The following is a 21,151-nucleotide window of genomic DNA, read 5'->3' on the forward strand; positions in this document are numbered from 1 at the left end:
TTAAATACATTAATACACTTATCAAGGACCTGCACTGAAGGATTTGATAGACTGATACTTTCTTTATTAAATAATTTTACTTTTTTGTCAGTCCTTGACCTCCATGCAGGAAAAGGGTTTTCCTGGATGTGTATTTAGGATTTAGCAGAGTCTGACAACAGTACATTATGACCTTGGATAGACTTTACTCTTTGTACAGTATTTAGCAAAGGATGAATGAAGAAGAAATTTCCCCAAAGGTTGTAGCTAAATATGATTTGCCCTACTAGATAAGCAGAGACTTCCACAAACTCCTAAGTGTATAGGCTGTACCCAACATTTAGGAAGACACAGTCTTCTCTAAACGCTTGTCTGGCCTAACATGGAAAGTCTCACTGCACTTCCTACTTGCCCCTCCCCACCTGCTTAAGGGCAGTGTGTGCAGAGGGCGCAGATCCTGTGCTCCTCTGAGCACAAGAGCTGAGTCTGTCCTTGGCTTTTTAGTAGGGCAGTGAGACTTCTTAAACCCTCTCCTCCTCTGCACATCTGCTCAAGGGCCAATCACAGTCTAGTCATGGATATTTAACCAATACTAAATTTGGCAAGCCAACTGACGTATTGTCAAGGCAAGTGCATCTGGAATTGCATATTCAGTGATGTGCTTTGTATTGTTATAAATATAGGACTTAATTAAAAATAGAAAAGAATACAGTCAGTCTTAAGAAACACAATATTTTGGTGCATAAGAAACAGTGTTTTATAGATTTCCTTAGTCTCTGCTCAGAAATCCAATGAAGCATGGCAGACTTCAAGGAACCCCATATTTTGAAAGTTATCTGCCTTTCATTAATTTTATGTCAAATCTGTTGGGTCGATCCTAGTAATGGCAACCCAAGCATTCAAAAATTATGCATCAAACCCTAAAAACTGGCTTAAAATGAAATGTTAAAAAATGATAAACTTTGGATTATTTTTATTTGCCTTCTACCTTGGAGCCTTTGGGGGTGTGTGTGCATATTTTTAAGTTTTTCTTTGCTAGAAACTTATTTTTCTTTTTAACAAAAGTTAAGGCCAAGACCCTCATGTTATCACCACGTTTTCCAAGAGCTGAGGCTTTAAGAAAAGTACCAAATATTGCATGACTTTTGATAAAATTGTCAGAGCTGACAACACTGAGATCCACCTCCTCTTGACTGAGTGAATGTCAACTTCAAATTTACAAACTCTGCTTCAAGTGTGAACTGATGGTCCTGCTCTCACTATAATTTATAAATCTAGCCTTTGAAAAGCTTGCTTCCCCCACTACTCCCTTGCTTTAATCTCACATACAATATGCTCTGTACAAAAGTACAACTCTCTCCCACCTGGGTCTGGGAGTTTTTTGGCATTGTACTCATTAAAATGCAGTGAGATTTAGCTGAATACAATGAGAAAAACTTGTACTTTAATGAACATTAAGGTGCTTGTTCCACAGAGTAGAGTTCATACATCACTAGGAGAACTTACAGAAATGCCTAAAGGTGAGCAGACACAGCATTCAATATGTAAGCTAAATTCATACTTAATTGGTCTCTTCCTTTCCATATCTGAGACACATCAAACACCGTAGTTTAAAAATACAGACACTATAACATGACATTAGAACAACAGAATGTATAGACTATATCCATATGAGTGCCATTTGGCTGGACATATGAAGAGAGTTCAAGAATGTCTGAGTTCCATTATAGATTTACATCAATAAAAATTCCCTACTAACTGGAAATTTAAAAATTAAATTTAAAATATGCGCTTGTTCTAAGAGTGATAACATTAATGCTATATTTCATTTCATTTTTAAAATTCATCTTAGTTCTCAAAATAAGTACCAGACTGATGGCCTAGAATAATTTTTCGCAACTGGTGGGTCACAAAAGACAATCGGGAGATTGCGAGGCATCTAAAAAGTTTATTACTTTCTAAAGCAGAGAAACTCTCACCATCCGCTCCCTACACAACCTTAATCTTCAAGGTTAAATATTCTTTGTCAATGTCTGGAAACACATACAGTTAAATAATGTACACTTATCATTATCATTGATACAATCTTACTATTATAGTTAATGTAAGAGGATTGTGAGAAATTGTAACTTTGAATAAGGGTCACCAACCTGAAAAGGTTGAGAAACATTGCATGAAGAGAGAAACTTTCTACTTCCAATACAGGTACAACATAAGCAATATGGTTGCAAATTTATACAGGTTGCCCAACCTATATGTCTCAATGATGAGTTAAAGAAACAAGCTTTAACATGAAATGACATTAAGCCTCTATGCTAATAATTCTGATAGTACCAATGATGGCACCAAATGTGATAGTATTTTTGTTAATCTACTCACTGAAAAATGACCTGAGAACTACAACTATTTTGACATTCTCCCTACAAAATTCAGATGGTGATATCAATTGGTCACTATCTTTGAACCAGTGATCTAGATGTGAAAGGATGTATATCCACCTAAGCAATCTAGTTCCCTGTCTAGTTAATTTTCTCTGTTAGAAAAAGTCAATTAAAAGTTTATCCAAAGGTACAAATACGTTTCACTAGAGCAATTCAATTTTTCAGTTCCTGTTTATTTGACAAACTTTGTAGTTTTGAAAAACAAATTCTAAATGAAGCATAGTTAAGCAGATCCAGACAAATCCCTGTCAAAAACTGAACAAGAGAAGGTTAAAATGTGTTTTCAGAATGCTCAATACATTGCACCAAGCTGACCACAAGACCTTCCAGTGAAAACTGCTTATCCATATTGCTGGTCCTTAAAGGGGAAAGAAACTGTGATCCAATCTCAGCTGTGATCTTCTCCCATCAGGGGGAACGGAGGTTGATTTCAAACGCACTGAAGTCGATTGGAGTCTTTCAATTGACATTAATGGGCTTTGGATCCAGTCCTGGGCTCACAAGGTTCCATCTTCAAGAGAGAAGAACAAGGAATTCAGGTGATCTAGAAAAAAATATAGGGATGTCTACTTGCAGCATATGACGTATAATCTGATTCAGTTAGTTGTTGAGAAAGATCTACTTGTTAGGTAGTTCAAAAAAGAGTTCTATGTAGCATGAGACATTGTACAATGCTGAAAGCTCGTCTCTCCTTGTGTGTTGAACTCTGTCTGACATCACTGGGAGCTGCGCACCTAATAAGGAAGGCAGAAGAGATCCCTAGGCAAAATATGTTTGATTTCAAAGTGTTACGCTTGATTTATTAAATGTCTGAAGAGATGTATGTGCCATTAAGTTGGGTCATGTCAAAGTCACCTGGGAACAGTACATTTTTTAAAAGTTTTTTTTAAACTTCTATAGATTTATCACTGATTAAAGACTATTCTATCTTTCTCCGTCCAAGCTGCCCAGTTTATCTTCCTTGAAAATAATGAAAATAACCTACTCATAAAGCAAAGCTTTGAAACAGTTACTTATATAAAAAAGTTTCATATTCTTTCTCAACACTAATTGTAGGGTTTATTTCTTTAGCAGGCTGTGAATACTATTAGATTTTGAGGTTACTACACTAATTATTCTTGTTCTTAAATAGTAGGATAATTACTGGAACAATATTCTATTCAAAGTGGAAATTAGATCCACCCCCTGGCAGATTTAAATTAGGAACCTTTTTTTTTTAAACAATGTTCTACTTTTCTCTTCTTTCAAATATGCAAAGTTGATCTTCAAAAGGGACTGGCCTCTCCATTCAACTTAGTGCTCAAAATAGGAAACAGATTGGCCAGAAGACTTATATCCTCCACCACAAAACAAATACAACATGGACAACTAGGTGAGTTAACACTGCTGAGTTAACGTCTGCAACATCTGGATTAACACTGCAACAAGTCCCAGTTAAATTTCAAAATAACAGATGCCAAATGCATATGTATAGTTGACAGGCAATTATACTGATGGAAGTCTATTTAACACTGCAACAAGTCCCTTTAACATAAGTGGCAACTACAGATACGTAGTTAAGAAAAAATAGATTATTTCAGATGGATTTATTCCATACTAGAAACTGTAATTTACTGTTGTGACAGATCTCCCCTATTACCAATACAATATATACACATGTCTACATATGTGTATAGGGAGAGATAAAGGGATAATCTACATGAGAGCCAGCAGAGTGTTTTTATTCTCATGAGACAGGAGTAGAATGAGTACATAACTCATGATTGCTAGTATGAAGTGAAGAGACACTGTGTTGTGCATGGTTATTCCTCACTCAATAAAGTAGTCTAAGGAATTTATCCAGGAACACAGAGTACAGTGATCATCAGAAAAATGACTCAATGAACCTGACATCTTGGGGTGCTATATTTAGTCTCTCACAATGATTCATATCAAATTTGCTCAGTTTACAAGTCAAAAGGGTTTTCTAACAGACAGCCCTGGAAATTCAGCTCCAGATCTGAGAGTCCAAGTTGTGCTCTTCCTGCAGCTATCATCAATGGAAATAAAAATTCTGTAACTGGAGCTTAGCTAGTAACTTTACTGACGATGCACCTGATTGAATAGGATCAAACTTCCAAAGCTCTATTCCCATTAGACCAGGCTGGAAAACAACAATTCTGTTTTGCAAAACTCACACCATTTGAAGTTTTTAATGGAGAGAGGGGGCTACCACAGAATAGCCAACAGGATGCGTTGGGCACTCACATGGAAAGTAAGAGAGCCAGGTTCAAATCCTAGCTCTGCCTGATTTAGAGAAGAGATATGAACCTGGCTCTCCCAGATGTCTGGTAAGTGCCCTAACAACCAGGCTATAGAATCAATCTCAATTGTTCATTGTAGAGCTGTTTACTTTGTGTAAATAATTAAATATTCATTGCACCAGAGCAAGAGGCTGACTGCATAACCCAGCAGTTAATGTTTGTGTTGGGATGCAAGACATCCATTCAAATCTCTGCTTTGTATTAGGCAGAGCAGGGACTGGAATATGGGTCTCCCAACATCAGTGCCCTAATCCCTTGACTATTCTGGGGTCTATTTCAGTTTTGCTGTCTCATTGGCATTTTTTATCAGGAATTTCCATGCTGGGCCCGAGAAACCCTTTCAACAAATCAATTTTTCTAATAAAAAACATTTTCATGGACAAATTCTAATTCCCTGACCAGTTCTAATTCCTGTGTTGGATCAGACCAGAGACCCATCTGGACCAGTATCCTGTCTCTGACAGTAGCTGACTCCCAGTGCCTCCACTGAAGGTGTAAGAAACCATATAGTGAACCATTATGGAAAAACCTACTCCTAGGGCTAGATTCTTCCCAACTCACATTAGTTAATGGAGAATTTATGCCCTGAAGCATGAAAATTTGTATCCTTTCTAAAGTTACCTTTTAATATAATATAACTATACATATTTTCATTATCCATGTAAATACCTAATCCTTTTTTTGATCCTACTGAGCAGTTGGTCTCAATTTTATCTTGTAGCAATGAGTGCCACACATGTTCTTTTATCAATTTTAAATGTGTTGCCTTTCAATGTCATTGAATATACCCTTACACTTGTATCATAAAAAAGACAAATAGCAGCACCAGGTATGCCTTCTCACTACCATTCATTAGTTTCTATACCTGGATCATGATCCCTTTCTAAGGGTTTCATGCAAAGCCCACTGGTTATCTCGGGAATCAGAGAATAAATTAAACAGTCCCAGTCTTTTCAATCTCTCCAAATAGAATTCAGTTTATATTGCTGATGATTTTCATTATCCTGATCTGAAGCTTTCTTCTATTTCTGCTATTCTTGTTATGAAATGGGTTAACCAAGACTGAACACATTATTTCATTGGAGTCATAAGATATGTCAGACAAAGAAGCAGAGCTGCTGAGTAAGAAGGGGGTAATTTTACATAATCATTTTTTGACAATCCCTAAACTTTCAGCTGTTAAAAAACATACAAAATAATAATGGGAATGCAACCCCCTGGAAGGAAGTGTCTTTTAACCTGTTCAGTGCCCTATGGACATACAATGTACAGGTAAAACATGGTCAATGTCAAATACTGTAATGTTCTATTGTAATTTACCATGTTGGATGCAAACAAACAGAGGACTCCACTGGAATTATTTTGAAAAAGAATGACATTGCCTTTCATCAAAATCCACATGTATCCCAGACAACAGCTCTGTGGTCTCTTTCTGCACCCTATGTTTCATAACACAGCTCTTCTGAGAAGAAATATTTAGGTGTCAGGCAGCAGGGGAAATTCAGGGGTCAAAACTTGACTTCATAACAAGGTATTCTTTCACTCTTTAAGTCCCTTCCTCCTCCCAAGGGTATTTCTACACAAGAGGACACTCTTCTTTTTTTGAGATCTAGCATGACTGTTTCAGAAGTCTGCTATTGGGTCTTTCTGAGACCAGGCGCTAAAAACTCTCTGGAAGATCATCGCTACGTCTACTACCTCATGCCAGGCAATGAAGTGAAAATTTGGACTAAAAAATTGCACTCTAAGTCTTTAGCTGCATAATATGTTACGTGTAAGCCACAGCATGGGCGTTCCCTATAGTTCTTTTATATTTTGAGTTCTCTAAATCTCTGGTGGTAATTCAGATCCTATTATCTTTGGTGGAAATAGTGTTGTTCTTTACATTAAAACAGAAGTGTTTGTGTTAACAATTCCATTCTTTTATGTAAATGTTACTTACCTCTAACACAACAGAAACTTGAGCCTGCTGTTCAGAGTATCCTCTCTAAGTCTGGGTGTCACCATCCCAAAATGAAGAATGACCTCTGGCCTCTGCAGCCACATCCCACATCCTTCCATAATAATGTCAGCTGCTCCAACCAATGGCAGCATTCATTTGGAACACTATTCAATCATAAGAGCTGTGATCAGTGGTAAATAGACTACACATCTCTTTTTGCTTATTTGAGACAGCAGAGGAATCCTGTTACTCAGATAAATCCCGGAGGAAGCTATGCCTGTGTTTGTGAATTCTAGCTTGCTTTACCTTTAGGGGCAGTAGGCTTCTTAAATGTCCATGTTGATAAAGAGGTGTCTGAGATGGAACTAGAGTCTTCAGTCTACTCAGAAGATGGCTGAGTCTGCTAATTCCTTGAAATGGAAGGTCCAGGGTGAAATGTTTTGGTGTCGGCCTCTGCATAGAGCAAATAAGACCTGAGGTAACTGTTTAAGGCATGTAGAGTAGAAAGAGATGCTTGTAGAGTAGAAAGAGTATGCTTAGGAAATCCCCTTCACCAAGCTTCCTGGATGCCTAGATCTTAAATATTTTGTTGTTGAGTGTCTATGGTTTCCTTCCTCCCCACTCCAAGTAGTATCTGAAAACTTCAAACAAATAGCTTGGTTTTTAAGCCTCAGCTACATATCAGAGCAGCTCAAAGTGTAATGAACGCCCACAACAGGTGGCCCCCAACAGAGTCTTTAAAAAACATTTTTAGGAAAGTAAAAAACAAATACTCTTTAAAATAATTGCTCCACTGTGCTTTTCAGCAAACACAGAGCACAGCAGTTTAAACACAGCTTCTTGGTACTTGTGCTTTTAAATTACTCGCATTACTTGCTCAGGTGTTTCGCTTTGCATGGCACTAAAATGACTGGTAGGTCAATGCCTAGCCCCAGAACAATACAATTAGTGAAATACACTTCTCTTACCAGGGTTCAAGCCAGGCTAATCAATGATTATCTTCACAGTTTTGTGCTGTCACATCAAAAATAAAAATGATAGATGGGAAACAGCTACAAGAAAGAATAAAAAATTCCTAGCATTTTGGGAGAGGAGGTGACTTTACTCACCTTGAGGCTTTTTTAACTCTCAATAAGATCATCCTGAGTCTTCTGCAGGGAGGCACTGAAAACAAGGAGACAGTAGAAACCGGTACGATACAACCCTTATTAGGTCATGCCGCACTTGTACATTTCTCTCTTGAGCCCAGAGGTTGTATTTTAGTAACATCTGTTCAGCTGTGTGAAGAAGTCTTGGAAATAGTTTCTCTTTATTAAGGTTCTATGGTCTTCTAAAAATATGCAGGAAATTGGAACTTCTAAGACATATTAAGTACAATTTTCAAAAGGGACTCAGTGATTTAGGAGCTTACGTCCCATTTTGAAAAGGGACTCAGGCACTTAGAAGTGGCATCTCAGATAGCAGTGTGAACTGGCAAACCCTGACTTCTTAATGTCAATCCCTTCAATAAATAATGAATACTACAGTAGATAAACAGAGATAGAATGTGTCACCTCGATCTGGGTACAGAGGACACCTGCTGTATGTGGATATGCCTCTGGCCGCACTGTAGGAGTGTGTCACCTTTCCATCACCCACATTCCTCATCCTACAGAGAGAGCCTCGTGGGTCTGGGGTCAGCTCATGGGATGGTAGTGGTGGGGTTATACATATTGTCCCCTCCACCATGCCAGAAAGCTAACTCAGCCTGAGGCTGCTTTTACTTTTTCATGGAGGCTTCTCCACATTGTGGAACCTTCCCCATCAAAAGAGGTTCTGGGGACAGCTGTGAGCAGGTGCATCAATGTCAGCATGGCTCTAGTGGAGCCACATTGCCCGCTAAAGGGGAGGAGGGCCTACTACTCAGCAGCTGGATGGAGGCAGAGGGCCTCTGTACAAATGGCTCTGTCCTGAGATCCCAGATCCTAGGGGCTGAGATCTAGGGGCTGAACACTCTGTTCACACTGCAGTGTGGGGAGAGGATTTGAATGTGGGAAATCTTCCTCTGGGAACTCACACCAGGCTTTACTTCCTCTCCCAGGCATACTTCCATAAGCAGGGTGAGCTGACCTACCTGTGTTCTCTCTCTCCCTCTTGATCTTCCAGAAAAGCAAATAGCATGAACTTTAAACCTCCCTGTGCTTGTGACTGAAACGTGACACATTACACTGCAGAGGCAATGATCTCAGTTCCTGCACTCTTAATACCCACAATGAAGGTTCCATCTAATTTTAATTGAAGTGAAGCAAATATACTTGTCACACTAATTCCAAAGTACTTCAGTCTATCTCCTGTTATAAGATATACTTAACTAACTCATAACTTCCATGCAAGGCTGACAAAAGTCATAATCACTGTGTACTGCTGTCCCATATTTAATCAGCCATGATAATCTTTCAATTGTGACTGAAAAATGGAGAAACTGAATAATTTAGAGGGGATCAATTTTCATCCACTACATTTATTAAGACCAGGAATTACACTCTTTAAATAAAATAATCTCTAGAGACAGGGAAAGGACCCTAATAATATTTTATCTAAATGATGCCATTTCAAAATTAAACTTAGCATTTTAAACCCATAACTGTTGCTGAAAATGAGCAAATGTATTTTACTTTTTGGAAATTCCTGTGTCCTAATATTTGGTTTTCATGATTAAAAGATATAAAGCTTCGAGCAGTCACCTACTTTAGATAAGCAAAAGCTGCATGATTGTGCATGTAATACCAATGAAATAAAACCATATTCTCCCATGATTTGCGGTATTATAAATAGTGCTGCTGTGCTCATTATATCAAAATTTAAAGACAGATTTAACAGAGAGACATATGAAGGATGATCTGAGTTCAGGGCCTACAGCAAGTAGCTTGAATCTTGATCTAATTACTCCTGAACATTCAGAGTTACAAGCCTTTCACATTTGTTAGAGAATTTATGAAAATTAGCTTGATCAGTGTCAGAAGATTTTGCAAAAAAAAGAAATGTTATGTGTTTGCAGTTACATGTGCTCATCAAATTATTGATGTAATGATGAATTCATTGGTTAATGATTCAATTCCCATTTCAACAACTATGTTGCTCAGCTGTGTTTTAACTTTTTGATATCCAGTATCTCAATTTTGATTGAAATAAGTGGAGCATTAAATCTTCAGTGGTTCTATGTCACTCAAAATAATTCAGCATGATTTACTCCCCATGTCAGAGGTGGGTGGTAACTGCCCCAAAACAAGAGGTAGATATCACAGACAGAACAATGGATGTTCAGCAAATTACAGCAGTGCTGGTAACTTGGAACATGTTTGTTTGAGGCAGCATTATATAGAGTGTTATGTCACTGCATGTTGAAGAAAGCAAATAGATTTCCCTGTGCTTGTGGAAAGTAATTAGAGTACTGTGGGGTAGGGGGACAACCCACACCACACAGGAATTTGAGAATTGGTTAGCTGAAGAGCAGATCAATGATTATTCATGCCTAAAGTTCAAGTACATTTTTAAGCAGCAATTGAACTTTTTAACCTTCACCAAATGCTTTGCCTGGCTGCAAATTGTAAGCCAGAAGATAAATTCACACATTTTAGTAAGCATTTGAGTCATAATCACTCTAGGACCCAATACATAACAGACTATTGATCTTAATTAATGAGACAATTAAATTTTGATTATGACACTACAGTACGCATCATCATCATTTTTATCTCTCATGACCCTCTCCTACAAAGCATATCTGTTTCCCTTACGAGGCACTGTGTTTTTGTCTAGGCTAATTTTTTAAAATAATTTATAAAATAGCATAGAGTGGAAGAGCATTAAGATTGCCTGTTTTATAATCTGGTAGACTGGAATAATAAGTAGCTGACACATTCTAGAACTGCATTACAGGCTTCAGTGATCACAAGAGAGTGCTATTTAGTCCAAAAGCAAAGTTTCTTTTTAACATTTCTAATGCACTGTATCACAGGGGGAAGTTCACAGATGACACCTCTGTCTGCCTTCCCTGTAAACCCCATTTCCTTGTGGATGCTCTTGCATTCTTACAGTCTAAGAGTCACTCTTGATAGGCTGGAAAACCTAGGTGCTGCACGTGGGCCACACACCATTCTCCTATTCCCACTTCCACCGAAAACCCTTGACTTAATCAATCATCTCAGTCTCATTTCCTCTTGCCCTAAGGCAAAATTCAGCCCCTCTGTAAGGTTCAAAATTTAATAGTTACATCTGCTTCTTCCACTCTTTCTCTGACTTTGTCATTAGCATTTACTCCCCTCATTTTCAGTCTAGTCTGAAGGCAACTTTGGGCCTTATGTTAGAGTTAATACTTCCTTTTTGCCTCGATTGTCCCCTCACATCTTTTGCTGCGATAACCCTCAAGCTAGTTTTACTCAACTCAGCTCCAGAAGACACAGTGATTCAGGCTCTGATTCAGCAAAGAACTTCAGTACCTGCTTAAGTTCTACTGAAATCAATGGGAATTAAATGTGGACTTAAAGGTAAGCACATACTCAAGCGCTTTGCTGAATGGGGATACCTAAAGTTAAGAATGTGCTTAAGTTCTTGTATTAACTGGGACCATATGCCAGAGTTTACTCTCCATTAATCATGTGGAATGCACAACTCACTGAATCTCTCCAGTGTATCCTTGCTCAGATTGCTGGTGATTCATGATGATCTCACTCCCCAAAATACCTTCCCCATTAACCATTGTGTGAGGTTTGCTATAGTCTTCTCGCTAAACAGCAACAAATGCACTACACCATTACTGATCTGAGATCCACCACAATGCTATCAGTCTCATTTAATCCATGCACAAAGTAACTCTTCACGAGATCTGACTTTGCTAAACACCACTTTATTTCTCCTGAATGTTCCCTTTTCTGTGGAAAAAAAATCTTCCTATGTGTCTTTGCGACTTTCTAAAGGTGGCCTGGTCCACAACCTTCTTTTCCTTAGAAAAAATCTGAATATTGTATTGTCCTCATACCCCTATGGCCAACCTCTTGAACTTTTTCTCCTTGGTGACTTTTAATTGGAGCTGGCTAAAAGATTTTTGGCAAACTGACTATTCTCCAAAAAATGCTTTTTTCAGAAACTGAAAATATTCGCAAATTCAGGTCAAATTCAATAAATAATTTAGGTAAAAAAAAAAAAAAACCCAGAAAACCCTGAAATTTATTACATTTTTAAACTTTTTTAAAAATCTTAAATAACACTTCAGAACTGTTGATTAAAATTGAAATTTTGTTTAGAAAATTTCAATTCCGTTTGACATTTGAAATATATTTTTTGGTGAATGATTTTTTTTGTTTTGTTTTTCCTTTTTGTGAGAAAACCAAAAACAAAAAAAAAGAGTTTCAGTTTGAAACAAATCAAATTTATTTTTCAGATTTTTCGGTTTGGCCAGCAAACTGAAAAATCAATTCTTTGCTCAGCTGTACTTTTAATATGGACTTTGGCCTTTTCTGAGTGCTGAGGTTACCTGTTTTCCAGCAGTAATGACCTGTTTGTTTCTTCTGTTCAGAAATTTTCTCTCTCCTCATTCCACTTAATAATCTTAGTGCAACTTTCCTTATTGTGCGCCTCAAGCAAAAATCTAATTTTTCCACCATTCTCTTGTCTTGCCTTTTTCTCTAAGCCATTTCTTTTAGCTTATTATTTACAACTCCCTTCTTCCGGCATATGGGGCTAAATTCATCGTTGATGTAACTTCATTGTTTATGCACTGGTATAAACCCAGAGCAATGTTATTCATCAGAATCCATCCCCTGGCCTTTAATATTCTCTTTCTATCTAACTTATGATTAACACTTTATGCAAAGCTTTTTATGATACATAATGTGAAGGAAATTATTTACAAATAAATTGCATTGCATATTGTGTAGTGAAAAAATCACTTCACACTGCTTCAATGTCTATGTTATGTAAAATAGCATGACATAAAATATACAATTTACAACTTCTGGGAAGAAAGGGAGGTTTGTAAACAATGAGGTACCAGTAAATGAAGCAACTTCCCATGACGGTATAGATTTATTTCCGTGGTGAACTCACATACTTGCTATTCAAATTCTTCAAGTGACAAAACCCGTGCAAGTGGACCTGTCTGTGAGCTCACAGAAAACAAAACAGACAATTCAAAGTGTTTCACATTTAATGTCAGATGTGTTCTCAATTAAACAGGCTCATCTCATCATCACCATATAAACCTCCATTTTACTGCTGCTTTTCCAACAAGCTAGATTTTTATTTTCAATACATGAGGTTAAGGCAGTAGCTCAAAGCCTTAGAACAAATCAATGGCAAAACCAAGACTAGAACTCAGGGGCTCTTCACAGCTGCTCTCTATGCATGACTTTAGGGGCTGCGTACAGAGCCACAGTGATGTAGTTAATAACAGCTACAACATTAAACGTGCTGCCAAAGAGGTACACATTATGTTCCGCATTATATTGCTCCATTTCAAAATGCAGGGAAAAAATCAGCTGATCTTGTTTAATAGGGAATGCTTTGAGAAATTGTGTCAAAGCACAAGCAAAGGCTTACTGGTCACTACCAATCATATTGCTGTTCAGTTTCTGAAATGTACTAGTTGAAGCAAAATAGAATATTGTAGACAGTTTGATTTCAACTAACAGCATTCATAAAAAGAAAAACAAACCAACCACAGTGTTATGCAGTCATGGTCCAAAGCATTAAAGTTTACAGTAGTAATACACTAATATCTGAGCTATAAATAATCATACTTTTAATAAATGTAAATAGGGGATGATTTCTCTTGTGACTTTTCATGATTTCACAAAGCTATTCACAAAGACACATAAAAGTAGCCTATTAAAAATAAAATCCTCTCAGACACTATTCATCTCAGAATTCTTGAGAAGACAGTCTTGAACTTTATGTTCATTGTAGAGGATAATTTATGGGCTTCATCTTTGATGGATATCTATCAGTCTGCCTTTTCTCTCTCTTCTGCAAATGCATAGACTATTTGAATTATAAGTAAAGCTGCAATTGCCATAGCAAGTCACTGGACTTGGGCCGCAAATAAAGAATTCACATAATCTACACTAATTAAGCAAAAAGTAATTGACAGACAGTTGGACAACAAATGTTAATTACAGAGCTATTGAGGCGGTATGGAACAATAGGCCACTACAATAGCTTTGGCATCTCGAGAGACTTAGGTTCAAATCCTTATTTAGGTTACAAATGAAAATGAGTTTGACGGCCTTGTCTTACTCCCCATTTGGCCACGTTGAAAAAAAATCCAACAACACAGTTTGGCACAATTCAGTACAATTAGCAGCATCTGCTCAAGAGAGACCCAGGACATGGATAGCAGGAGTGTTACTGCTCTGTCACACAGAGGTGTGTAGGAAGCTTTCCTGGCTTTTGCCCACAACTTGCCTGGCTAAAACTAGAGCTCTGAGGTCTTCAGTTTTTGAGCACTAAAGTCACCCATATTTTAAATCTTGAAAAACAAGAAGGGTGGCCTGAAAAATGAACTTTAAAAGCAGTGAAATCCAAAGCAAAGAAAACGGGAACCATAATGCATCATGATATTGTCGAAGGGCCTGCATGCAGATATTAGTACATATCGACTGTATTGCTTTGTGTGAGCGTATTAGAACTTTTGAAGAGACTAATTTGAAATGATGAGAGAGGTGTCACAGCTTGAGGAGACCTTGTGTCATTTGAGAGATGCAGAAACTCTGTATTCACACAAACACGGAAAAGGGGAACTTAAGGGGATATGTCAGACTCGGTTACCAACCAAAGAGGATGGGAGAAAATTTTATTATATACAGACACCATCTTACAGGAAAAACAATGGCTTAGCAAGTGTACTATTGACACTCTGGGCTCAGTGAGGAAGGAAGGTAATTAACGTTCTCCAAAATATAGTCAATACAGGCGAACAAGTAGCCAGGAATACTTATCATAAAAATAGCATCTGGTGCCTCTTTTAAACTTTCTAGTCAGAGTTTTGTGGTATTTTTATGAAGACATTGGATGGCAGGTTAGACGGCTGTATGTGGAGTAAGGAGTGATGAGATTTAGCTATAATCCTGTAGGGAGTGAAAAGGATCCCTCTCTCTGCTCTCTACACTCAGAGAGAGCCAGTGAGAACTAATTCTGAAAGCTTCTCTTTTAGACAAAATGTAATGTGACATGCTTACATCCACCTCTCCAATTTTCTTTATTTTTTGCTGTATATGAAAGTTTGCCCATGTAAATATCTCTAAAAACTAGGCTTTGATTGGCCTCTTGCCATTCAATTAAAGCTTAAATATTCTCCATCCTAGAGAGACAGTGTGTGTGTGTGTAAATACCAGTCACTGAGTCTTTAAAGGCCTGAATGCATCAATGAGTGTGCTTTGAGATCTACGGGTAATGTATATGGACTAGCTTAGATGTAGAAGTTAAAATAGAAAAGCTAGACAAGTAGTTTGTGAGAGATTTGTCCTCTATTATGGAGTGATAAATGTTTCATAAAACAAGCACAAAAAATTGTATGGTAAGTAGCTTTAGCTGTCACCTGGCAGCTTGCGCTATCTTGGAGTTTGGAAAGTAGGTACTATGGAAATTTAGTATCTGCACTTTATAACATTATGCAATGTACTATCCATCAGTGGATTATATAAATATTTTTACTGGAAATGTGTCTCATTTAATCTACTCCTCAAAGGCCCCAAACAGGATCAGGCTGCATTGTGCTAGACATAACTAAGAAGCATCGCATGCACGGGAACACACAAAATCCTGTCTCGGTGTAACTAACAAAATCACGATAAAAAAAATGTGTGTGATATGCCAACTATGAGCAACCTATACTTCCCAAAAGCAGTATTCCCTTCCAACTATACTCAGTTATTCTGTTCGTGTAACTTGGAACATAAAGTCTTTGGATAAGAAACTCTGACTGAGATTCTCAAAGAACCCTAAAGGGGTTAAGAAACTCAAACACCACCAAAATTCTCGTTGAAGTGTCTTCTGAAAATACAAACCTGTGTCTTCTTAATTACCTTAGACCAGCATGCACAAATATAGTGCTACATAAATTATGTCATATTCAGACCTCTATTATGTGATATGTGTGAATTAATTAGTTGCTGGGGATGTTTTTTCTGGAATAAACCACCAGATATGATTACTAAGGTTCAATGATTAAAGAATATGAATTTCATGAGAAATATAATCATACATGATATAGGGCCTACTTCTATTAGAGACCTACGCACAGGACTCCTGCAGGTTCCAAATGGAGTGCTGCCCCAGGATAGAATTGAGGCCAGAGTTTAGCTCATTGTGTTTGACAGCATGACACATGCCACAAAGTTGGAAGAGCAGTAACCATTAACAAACAGTTATTCCTTCAGACATTATATCTGATTCCCATTATTTGGGTCTTATTTTTAATCATGATTTATATAGATACTTTTGTCACAATGGACCAGATTTTAAAAGTCCCATGTAATGGTTTTACAGCAAAATGTCTGTACAACCATTGTGTGTGCATAAACACACACACACTGATCGTGCACTCTCCCAATCACATGCACATGACCATCCACCCAATTTACTCTGTAGAAACCTTTCTGTATGTAGTCTGAGTGCCGAAATCTCCTCTCCATTTCCCCACAGGGTATAGGAGAGAGAGCTAGGAGCATTTTGTTCCCTTCAAGGATGGTCACTGAAGTAACATGTTCTTTTCCTCCCTATGGAGGACTGTGCTGATAATTCTGATTTCCTATCTCCTCTTCTCGAACATGAAGGCAAGACCCCCTTATCATCCCCTTTACCCTTTCCCTATTTGTTTGAAACTGCGGCAGGGCCCAGGGGGAGAGAAGCAGACACAGATATTCAGAAAGGCTGGTGCTAAAAGGAGTCAGTCTCATGTCTTTTGTTCATGTTTGAATTGAATGGCAACCAGCAGCCTTAAAAAAATCATTTAGTCAACTCAGCAGATGCCCCAGACACCACACTAATTCTAGGCCTGAAACAGCATACACACCTGCCCCCGTGGTGGTGGCCCTGCTTGTACTGTAATGTTGAGCTTTGTACTTTTGCCTTTGGATATTTGGCCTTCACTAGACTTACATGACTAAGCTTTGATCTGTGACGAAAGCATCAAATGTCTCTTTGTTGCTTTGTTCTACTACTGAAGACACAGCTTTGCATATGCCTCGTTCTTCTACGGTGAGTAGCATACATCAAATATTTGCAAAAATCACCTCCATTTTAGTATGTTGTCTCCCTGCTTCTCCTTACAGAGAAGCAGAAAAATGTATGTAAATGTATTCAAACTATCAATTGCTGGTGACCTTGCAGTTGTGAGAAGCAATGCTATTTTTCATTTGTCAGGCATTTCAGCTGCACTAACTGCTGTGGTGAGATAGGGCTGAAATCTCTGCTTAAAAGTTCCCCAATTACAGTCCATATGTCCAATCATTTGCAATGGAAATGGAAGCTTAATTTCATCCATCATAACATAAATGTCTTTCCTCTTGTGCTGTGCTATTGTGGCTGCTTTTTTCAAATTTGCTTTGAATTACAGTGAGCACTCAGTACCATGTAAAGATCAGCAATCACTTAGAGCAGTCATGTCAGCAAAGGAAATTGGAAGAACCTTTGTCTGATCTTTATTCATCATAGAGAGACCCATTCTTTCTCCCACTGAAGTCAATGGCAAATCTCCCATTGACCTCAACAGGAGCAGAGTCCAGGTTCATAACAAAAAGGGGATCGTACTACAACAGTACTTTACTACAGTAACATTCAGAGCATATTATTATTAAATCTCTGTGCCTTTACAGTGTAGGTTGGGGTTGCTAAATTGAGAAGTAAGTTTAACTTTGCAAATTCCATCACCATTGTCAACCTAACCTATAAAATTCATGTGCCACTTGGATAACACATACTCACTGTGTTTTCATTGCGGAGGGCCAGTCTCTTGTGGTCTATCCCTCCTGCTGCCATTCTGGCATTGCACCCAGCCTTCACCCTTTAAACTTGTGGTTGGTCGGTCCATGGAGTGGGTCCACGTGGCCTTTTTGGGCTGAGCCTAGCTGGGTTACATGGGTGGCCTGGGTACCACAGTTGCCTAACACCACCCCCAGGCCTGGGTCCAGGGTGGGTCCTGATATCCCTAATCTGGGCAAGGTGTGATTGACTGGCAGATTGGTGTGGCGGTGGCAGTGATGCGAGTGCTGTACTGATCCATGATGGTGAAGTGGGAGCTGAGTTTTCAGATGAAGCTCTTGGTTTACAGGTCAATCTACGTCCCAACTCTCAAAGCTCATGACTGAAAGGACAAGATTGTGGATACAAGTGGTGGAAATTAGGCTTCTGCATAGGGTGGCTGGGCTGACTTTCCGAGATAGGGTGAGGGGCTCGGCTATTCGGGAGAGCCTCAGAGTACAACCACTACTCCACTGGATCAAGAGGAGTCAGCTGAGGTGGTTTGGGCACCTGATAAGGATGCCTCCTGATAGGTTTCCTTTGAAATTCTTCTGGGCACATCCCACTGGAAGGAGGCCCTGAGGCTGACCCAGGAAATGCTGGAGGGATAATATCGCCTGGGAATGCCTGGGAATCCCCCAGGAGGAGTTGGAAACTTGCGGAAGAAAGGGAGGTCTGGGCTCCATGCTGCTGCCACAACCCTCAACAGGAAAAGCAGAATAAATGAAAAGAAAAGAAGAAGAATATTCACAGTGTTTGAATTAGTTCAAATTTTTTACTAAAACTATTTGCCCAGTGCTGAATTTTATTATGCAAAATCCCATTGATATTCCTTGTAGATTTTAAACTCTCAGGACAATGACTGCATATATTTGTGTCTTGTAGAATGGTTAGTTCACTTGGGGAAATCCTGACTGCTGAAGTCAATGAGAGTTTTACCATTGACTTCAGTTGGGTCAGGATTGGATCCCATTTGCTCTTATCAAATAATAAATAGTAAGAATTGGGGCTGGGATGTTAGAAAGTAGCATGACAATAAACTGGCACTGACATATCATTGGATTTGTGGCTCCTTCGCACAGTTGCTAGAACTAGGAGTGGAGGGTTGGGGCATCAACCCCTGGTTTGATGTAATAATAGCAACTGAATTCATGACTTCCATCATATGCAGGTTTTATAGTTTTGTTCAATGGTTTTCAGTACCGCCGCTCTACAAAAAATTGTTCCAGTGCCCCCGCTCCTCTGATCAGATATTCAGGGATTTGGAGAATCCATTGGTCTCCTTTAAAAATCCCTCCCTTGAAATGTGCTGAATTATAAGAGAATTTATAACTGATTTCTAATTAGAGCTTTGTCATGCACACATTCAATGCAACCTTAATAGAAATATTCAATACTAAGGACCTGATTCACCACTGCCTTAGACCAGTGTTATGCAGGTGTAACTCCCTTGAAATGAAGCTCCAGGTATTTGATTTAGGGTGGGATTTTTCAAAAGCATTCATCTTTGGAATAATAGAATATTAGGGTTGGAAGGGACCTTAGGAGGCCATCTAGTCCAACCCCAACTAAATCATCCCAACCAAGGCTTTGTCAAACCGGGCCTTAAAAACCTCTAAGAATTGAGATTCCACCACCTCCCTAGGTAACCCATTCCAGTGCTTCACCTGTGCTCCCTCTCAAGTCAATGGGAGTTTTTCACTGACCTGGATGAAAGCAGAGCTAGGCCAATGCTGACTGCTTTTGATAATCCCATCCTTTCACTAAGATCATCCATTGATTTCAATGAAAATTTGATAGTAAAAATTGTTTCAGTTTATGTCAACTCTGATCCAAAGGAGCCACATATTCAATAATATATTAGTGGTGGTTTATTGTCATGCAAGTATCTAACTTTGCTGTTAAATATCAGTTTAAATAAATACATAAAAAAATACTGCCATAACAGTCCAAGGGGTTGATGTGGAACAAACCAAAGCCAGGCAATTAAAGTTATTACTCTATCCTTAATCCAGAGATTGCAGTGCTATGTTAAATGTCCTGAAGACCTGCTGCAATACTTTAGGGAAGGAGAAGGTAGCATACCTGAATATGGAATTTCTTTGCTTCTCTCGGTTCCAGTCAAACCCTTTGCAATACTTCCCTCACAGTGTTTGGTGTGATATGCATCAAGCATAGTTTACAGCCACCATGTAATAAAATATTGGGATTTATTTCGATGGTATGGGCTGACCTCATCACTATGAGGGGCATAGCTGTAACTGGTGATGCGGGCACTCCGCATTGACTGTAGAGACATTTTAAGTATAGTTATTATATACTGGATTTATATAACTTCCCATCTTTATAACTGTCTTTTTGATTTTCACTCCACTTAGCCCACAGACCTTAATGTGCAAAATTAACTCTTTCTGAATGTGAATGGGATAAGAGAGGAGAGGAGAGAGGAGATAAGAGAGAGAATAAGGAGAGGGGAGGAAATGGGAAGGTGAAAAATAGTAACGCATAAAACAAATGAGTACTTAATGGTATTTTTATTGATTGATTATTTACATATATATACAATATATTATGTGTGGGATATGTATTTTAAATGAGTTTACTGAAAATTTTCCCGTGGACATTATAGGTTTCTGCATACAATGTATTGTAACCATAGTGGTAAATATCTGACAATGATACACTCCATGACATACAGTTGTTGCAGTTCACATCTTTCCTTCATGCAAGAACTTTTCCTCTGTTTTGACACCAATGGAAATGCAATTGTGTTAAGTGGGATTTTCAAACTGATGATTCCCAATTCCTATTAATTTCTAGTGGAAACTGGATGTCCAAATCCTTTAGGAAGCTTTGAAAATCTCAGTGTTAACTGACTTTATCCATGCTGTTTTAGCTTTAAATGCCAGAGTGAAATCCTGGACCCCTTGGGCCAGGCGGGCAAAAATTCCATTGACTTCAATGTAGCCAGGATTGCAGTGCAGGAGACTATGAAATGTAGTTCATGTACTGGCTTCAAATAAGTATGATTTAAGTGGCAGAAAACCTTAATTTCATTGGTTTGGTATTGTAGCTGTGTAATATCTGTTGTATGTATGCAATAAAGTTGAGGTTATGCTTACACCACATTCTTCTGTCATATCTTTCTTCCATCTGTGTCCAGTTCTAATGTTATACAACATAACCCACACCATTATATATATATATATAATACACACACACACACACGTGATACATGTAAATAAATACCTGTAAGTATGTGCATAGAGAGTATTTAGTACACATTGTACAAAATGCATTCTACTACTGGTGAATATTAACCAACTACATTTAATGGATATGCCACATAGAGAATGGGTTTTAAAGATTAATTTATAGGCTTATGTAACAGTTTAAAAAATCCCACAATTGCATAAAAGGAAATAAAAGCATTTCCATTGATCTTTATTGTACAACTCTGATTCTTATTCTTCCAACGTTTTCTATTTGGA

Source organism: Emydura macquarii, unplaced genomic scaffold (assembly GCF_026122565.2).
Source record: "Emydura macquarii macquarii isolate MOO-44397 ecotype Brisbane River unplaced genomic scaffold, CSIRO-AGI_Emac_v2 contig_2481, whole genome shotgun sequence".
Lineage (NCBI taxonomy): Eukaryota > Metazoa > Chordata > Testudines > Chelidae > Emydura > Emydura macquarii.